The sequence below is a fragment of the Chrysochloris asiatica genome, unplaced genomic scaffold (genome assembly GCF_000296735.1).
Source record: "Chrysochloris asiatica unplaced genomic scaffold, ChrAsi1.0 scaffold00052, whole genome shotgun sequence".
Taxonomy (NCBI): Eukaryota; Metazoa; Chordata; class Mammalia; order Afrosoricida; family Chrysochloridae; genus Chrysochloris; species Chrysochloris asiatica.
Window position 1 is genome coordinate 16,631,331 of NW_006408570.1, and position 7,621 is coordinate 16,638,951.

General features: G+C 37.8%; 1 protein-coding gene and 1 pseudogene across 3 annotated transcripts in view; one reads left to right on the forward strand and one right to left on the reverse strand.

The window, feature by feature from the left end:
- The window catches only part of EHBP1 (EH domain binding protein 1), a 529,253-nt gene that overhangs the window by 440,090 nt on the left and 81,542 nt on the right, over nucleotides 1-7,621 (reverse strand). The window lies entirely within an intron of this gene.
- Nucleotides 2,910-3,370, forward strand: LOC102838582 (annotated as a pseudogene).

Consider the following 7,621-nt stretch of genomic DNA (forward strand, 5'->3'; position numbering starts at 1 on the left):
AACAACAACATTATTAACTTAACATGGTATGAAGTGGCTGTGATATTTCATCATACTGACTGAAATAATTAGATTTCTTTTTTTTTCTAGAATGGACAAACACACAATTATATTAAGATAAATAAACATTTCAAAAGAAAAAAAAATGACAGCAATCAATTCTTCTTGTTGTGTTGTTGTTAAGTGACACTGAGTCAGTTCCAACCCATAGTGACCCTATAAAGGGTTTCTGAGGAGCAGCTGGTTAGCTTGAACCACCAACCTTGTGGTTCAAACCAACTTTGCAGTCCAGCGCATTAACACACAGTGTCACACCACCTATAGATTATTCAACTAAATGTAAATCTACTAAATACATCAGTCAAGAGACAGAGCAGAATGGAGAGGAAAACAGGATACTTCAATATGCTCTCCTACAAGACACACACCAAAAAGGTGGAGACAGCATAAATACCCATCAACAGAAAAATGATTACACAAACTTTGGTATATACACATGATGGAACACTATGCACCACTGAAGAATAACAATGAATCTGCAAAACACCTCACAACATGGATGAACTTGAAGGACATAATGCTGAGTGAAATTAGTCAATCACAAAAGGGGAAATACTGTATGAGACTAATGTTGAAAACCACCATTCATCTGTCAGTTTGTCATACTGTGGTAGCTTGCATGTTGCTATAATTCTGGAAGCTATGCCATGGGCATTTTAAATACCAGCAGAGTCACCCAAATTGGACAAATTTCAGCTAACCTTCCAGACAAAGACAGACTAGGAAGAAGGAGAGATGGACTACTTCTGAATATTTAATCACTGAAAACCTTATGAATACCAGTGAAAACTGTCAGCTCCAGAATACTGAATATTGAAACATAATGAAAAGCTCTAGAATATTGTCAGATACAGCGCCAGAAGATGAACCCCTCAGGTTTCAAGGCACTCAAATGTGAATAAGGAAGAACTGTCTCTTCAAAGTAGAGTTTGATCATGAAGACAGGAATGGAGTAAAGCCTTCAGGACATTAATTTGCTGATGGGGCACAACTCAAAATTAAGAGAAATATCTATAAACATAGAGTAATAATCAGAACATAGAATGTATGAAGTATGAATTTACAAAAACTGGAAATTGTCAAAAATGAAATGGAATGCATAAAGATGGATATCCTAGGCATTATTAGTGTGCTGAAAAAAGACTGGTATTGGCCATTTTGAATCTGACAATTATGCCGGGTTTACTATGCCGGGAATGACAAATTTAAAAGAAATGGTGACACATTCATCATCAAAAAGAACATTTCAAGTAGCAATGAAGAAATGGGCTGAGTTCAACCATGTTCCACAGACTCCTGTTGACCTGGAGATGACAGAGAGAAGAGGAAGGGCTGGTTGGTCCAAAGTGTGGTGAGAGTTGGGGACATTTTAATCCACAAAAAAGGACATAGGCACGGAGGGTTAAAGCTGAGAGTGAAGCACCCAGCTGATATGAAATGAGTGGAGACCCACAAGAACGCCCAAACTTGCCGAGTATACCCATTTAACCTAGCCTCAGTGGCTTGATAATCAGAACTTGACTAGAGGAAGATAAAATTTTAAAAATTGATAAAGGAAACAAGGGTAAATTGCTACAATTTGATGAACTTGACCTATACTCAAGGAGGTAGCAGCTCAAAATACCAACAGAGAGGGAAGGAGTCTTCACATCAAGTATCAATGCTATCCCCTCTGCATACAGGGTAAATAGGGACAGGCAACTTAAACATTGGCTACGGAAAATGAGGAGGCAATAAAGGCACAGAGACTGGCTTGCAAGTTTTTAAGAGGGAGTTCAGTTTAAGAGTGTGAGGGGAAGATAGAGTCCCCACTGAATAGTTTTCATCTTGTCTAGATGGTGGTGGTGGTGTGCATTGGAGTCGGTTCGGAATCATAGCAACCCTGCATAGGGTTTCCAAAGCCAGAAATCTTTATGGGAGCAGAAAGCCTCATCTTTCTCCCATGGAATAATTGGTAGTTTTGAACTTGCAGACCATGAGATTAGCAGCCCAACTTGTAACCACTACACTACCAGAGCTCCTTGTCTAGATGGTGCTGGTGAAAAGATAACCTTAAGATTCTTATGATTCAATAGTAATTGTTACCATGACTGATTGTCACTGAAGGAACCATATAGGTAGAAGTTTTGTAACAAAAATGGGGGAGTAGTTAATTTTACAGTCTAGAAACAGAGGACCCTAAGACCATAGGGAGAAGAGCACAAGTGGAATGTGGGACCCTATCCAAAAAAGCAACAACACCAGAGATGGAGGCAGAGATGGGGACATGAAGAGATGTAGCAGCTGAGGATTCTAGATTCATGGAAAGAGAGAAACTGAGAGCTGGCGGCCAGTAGGCAGACTTGCAGAATGTGCCCTTTGGTGGTTTAAATTATTATATATGCCTGAGTGTTTTTTAAAAAAAGAGCTAAAGTGAATACAGAGAAATACTTACTGTTAACTGACGGTACATGGAGGGAGTAATAATCATTGTAATGAAACTAAGTATATGATTTGTTGAACGTAAAACAGATGATCTACCCTGTAAACTTTCAATAAATTCACAATAAAAACTTTAAAAAAAAAGAACATTTCAAGATTTGTCTTGAAGTACAATGCTACCTGTGATAGGATAGTATCTATACACCTACAGGGAAGCTCAGTTAATACCACTATTATTCATTGTTACGTACTAACCCAACCACTAAAGCCAATGATGATGAAATTGAAGAATTCTATCAATTTCTTCAGTCGAAATTTATCAAACATGCAATCACGATGTATTGAAAAGCCACTGCGGTGCCAGGGGCTTCCCTTTAGTGGCCACTGCTACAGGCCAAGATCCACCTTGCCCACACTCCATGACCACAATGCAGTTTATGTTGCTTTTCAGTCATCAGGGAGAGCTTCAACTGCAGAAACGGTACATTCCACTCTCAGATAAAGAGATGAAAAAGATCACAAGGAAACTTGTTCAAAACGTTTTGGCATGCATGACTAAAGTATGCAGCTTCCTCAAGTGGCGGGATCTGAAAATTGTTTACAAAAGATATGCTAGTCTATATTTTTGCTATGCTATTGAAGATTAAGACAATCGACTAATTACCCTGGGAATAATTCACTGTTACGTGGAACTACTTGACGAATACTTGGCAGTGTGTGTGAACTCAACATCATCCTTAATTTTGAGAAGGCATATTTTAGTTAGGATGAGTTTCTCTTGGGAGGGGAAGTTCAGGAAACATCCAAGAAAAATGTCCTTACAGCAACTGAGCAGGCAGATCTCTTGCAGGAGCCTTGTCATGAATATTTTAATGTTCCTGTGTACTAAATGACTCATCAAGTATTTAGTACTTAGTATTTAGCAGAATTTCAATGCTGAAATAAAGAGCTGATAAAGTTATCAAAGAAAATGTCCTCAGGTTGGTGACGTTTGTTATGTTTTACAGTAGTTCTAGACCATTTTAGAACCCATGCCTTTATAACTGTAATGTTCCCCCCGCTTCCATTCTCTAGCTCTTTTCCATTTTATTTTTCATTCTACATGTGTTCTTGGCTTAGCTTATGACTGATCCAACTGATTTAATTCCTTCTTAGAAAAAATAAGATCTCTGAATGTTCTATAATATTTCATCTTAAATTTATACATGTTACCATTAATGGGTCATCTATGATTAATCTCCAAAGAGGAAACCCTTGCAATCATTAAAATATTTACCAAAGAAAAAATAGCTGGGAGGTCAGGTCACCATGAGATGTGCCATCATATGTAATGTGCTTTGGTCTTTAAATGGCGATACATTTTAAAAACAACAAAAACTGTGCTTACTGTCACGTCCCATCCTGTAGGAGCTTATGTGTGCCAATGTATTGCATAAAAGGGTATGTGGAAATAATATATGAGATTAACATCAATCTGTACCAGTATTTTTACAGTTTCTTTGTTTGAAGAATTTTGTGATGCCATATAATAATATCAACCAATCCCTTTAAGAATTGTCAGAAGTTATATCAGAATACTATCTTCCATAATATCTATAGCTCAGTAGGCAGTAATCCTCCAAAGCATTAATACTGATTTTAAAAAATATATACAGTTGATATTTCAATGTTCAGCTTAAATACCTAAATATTTCTTGTTTTGCCAGGTACAGTTTGATATTTAAATCGTCATTTAAATACTTAATGCACTGGTAACTATGTTTTTATTTAAAATATTAAAACCTTTAAGATTGATCATTATTATGTATACATTTAATAAAACATGCAAAAAGTCTGATTATCAAAAGAAGGAATGTCAAATAACTTTTAAAAAGTCCAGTTAAGAAATTCAGAGCAGCTTACCACTGAAAGGAGGAAGCCTATGAAGATGTGTTTTGACAAAATGGGGTGTGATGCCAGGAAGACAGTGCTATCCTTCCCATTACCACTGACAGACACCACCTTCTGAAGTCCCAGTCAGGGGATATCATACGCAAAAATGAGCATTATACTTTTGGACCACTGGTCTTTCTTTTCCATTTTTTTCTTCCATCCTCCCTACCAGGCAATAAACTTTCATATGATTTTAATGCTGCATAAATATTCATTGTATCATGCCTGTTTCCTTTGGACCTTTGGATGCTATGTGTTGAGCTGTAGCTTGCTGCTTATTTTGTATCTGTATGCCGCTGCTTGCTTTAAATTAGTAGACTTGGATAAAGATGTCTTGGCATGTTGAAAATAAAAGGATAGCATGTAAAACAAACAAACAAAAAGATGTACTAATTATTACTAGTGATTGTAATGCAAAGGATGGAAATAAAGAGGAAGGATCAGAGCTGGAAAATGTAGCCTTGGTGATAGAAATTATGCTGGAGAGTATATGATAGAATTTTGCAAGACCAATGACTTCTTCATTGCAAAAATCTTTTTTAAACAATATACAAGATGACTACACATGTACTTTACCAGATGGAATACACAGAAATCAAACTGACTACATCTGTGGAAAGAGACAGTGGAAAAGTTCCATATCATCAGCCAAAACAAGGCCAAGCAGACTTGGAATAGACCATCAGTTCCTCATAAGCAAGTTCATATTTAAGCTGAACAAATTTTTTAAAAGTCAAAATATGAACTTGAATATATCCTACCTGAATTTAGAGATCATCTGAAGAACAGATTTGATGCATTAGACACTAAAGACTGAAGAACAGAAGACTTGTGGGATAGCATTGAGAACATCATACAGGAAGAAATGAAAAGGTCATTAAGAAGACTTGAGTCTTCACATCAAGTATCAATGCTATCCCCTCTATACACAGGGTAGACAGGGAATTGGCTACTTAAAGGGGATAAAGGCATGGAGTGACTTGGCTTACAAGGTTTCAAGAGGGAGTTTAGTTTAGGAGTGTGTGGGGAAGAAAGAGACCCCACTAAATAGTTTTCATCTTGTCTAGATGAGTCTGGTGAAACGAGTGAGTGAATAGAGGGATAAGAGAACACTCCCATCCCAGGTGTCTGACAGATAGGCAGAGATAAAGGTACAAGCATTACTTTTTCATTATTTTCTTTTCCTCTGTCCACCCATGTCCAATCTGGGGAACAGAGGAGATACCAGGGATGGTTCTCAATATGCATGTAGAAGGATCTGCACAGTAAGGTTGCTGGGCACAGAATCAAAGAATGGGAAGGAGTCAACAAGAAAAGTTTGCAAAAGGAGACTCTTCCAAAGTGGGGCTGATCAGCCCTGGGATGGTTCTCACTAGGAAAAACACCTGAACAAGCTTGGGAGGGGGAGCTGGGGAGAGAGAAAGGCCAAAAACAAAACTTCGAGTTACACCATAAGGCGCAAGGGGAACATCTAGAAATTTCTCTGGCAGCTTTGAAGGCAAGAAGCCATAGAGTGGGGCTAAAGTCTTACTCATATTTTGCCACTTTTGGGGGAGGGGTGACGATTTTAGACTTTAGTGTCTAGTTTGTTTTTTCAGTCCCCCTTTTATCTTGTGTGGGAAGCTCCTTCTCTTCTTGCCTTACCCAACAAGCGACAGCAATTGTGGCCATAAAGCCAAGCTACAATTGCACCTTATAAAACCCACCATCTGTGCAAGAGCCAATATCAACTGTTATGTACCAGAACAGTGTAAACAACCAACACCTGTTAAAAACACACAGACTTGAACAGCAAGAGAAGTGAAAAGAGAAGCACATCTCCTGATCACATCTACAAAGAGGCAGGCAATTGGAGAGAGTATAAGAATATACCAACATACATTCATCTAACTATTACAATAACACCACAATTCCTAAAAAGCTATAAGAATATACCAACATACATTCATCTAATTATTACAATAACACCACAATTCCTAAAAAGCAACAGAAATTTTCTGCTCACATGCAGAAACAAGAGAATAGCTCAAACAAATTAGCAAGAATTAGAGTTAATATTTGCACTGGAAGGAGTGCAGGCTTTGGAACTGCCTAATAAGGTATTCAGTAGAATGATATTCAAATGCTCCTGATATTCCTCAATAAGGTCAATGAAAACAAGAAGTCAGAAAAATGCTGCAGGAACAATCACACTAAACAGATGTAGCATTAGAGACAATACAAAACCTGCAAAAAGAGGTCCAGATGATCAATACTAAAATATCAGAAATGGATAATACAATGAAAGAACAAAGGAGCAGAACTGAAGGGATGAAAGCTAGAATCAGTGAGCTTAAAGAAAAACTCTCAATAATGCTAAAATAGAAGAATAATGCAGAAAAAGAATGAAAAAAATCTGAAGAAAGCCTAAGATTTGTGTGGGACAACACAAAGAGGAATAATCTACAGGTGACGGGAGTCCCTGAACAGGATGAATAAAAAAAAATAAAAAATCACAGAAGAGTTACAGAGCTTTTAGAAGAAAATTTCCCTAACATCCTGAAAGACAAGAAGCTGAAGCTAAGCATTCAAAAAAGTGAAACGAATCAAGACATATCATAATCAAACTCTCCAAAATCAAAGACAAGGAGAGAATCCTGAAAGCAGCTAGGAATAAAAGAAGTGTTACCTACAAAGGCAAGCAAGTAAGAGTAAGCTCTGTTCTCTCAGCAGAAACTATGCAGGCAATAAGGCAATGTGGAAACATATACAAAACCCTGAATGATAAAAACCACCAATAAAGAGTCATTTACCCAGCAAAATTGTCAATTAAATGTGACAGTGACCCCCTCCTAAGACTGAAACTCAAAGGGAACACATGAGCAGGCATGTAAACTTGCTGATGACCACTTGTTCTACTGGTCAGTGGAAGAGAGGGAAAGGCAGTAATGAAGAAATGAGCTGAGTTTAACCACGTTCCATAGACTCCTCTTGACCTGGAGATGAGAAAGAGAAGAGGAAGGGCTGGTTGGTCCAAAGTGTGGTGAGACTTGGGGACACCTGAGCCCATGGACAAAGACATAGCCACAGAGGGCTACAGCTGAGAGTAAATAATCCAGCTGATATGAAGTGAGGGGAGACCCACAAGAATACCTAAACTTGCAGATAGTATCCATTTGACCTAGCCTCGATGGCTTGATAATCAGAACTCGACAAAAAAGAAAAAAAA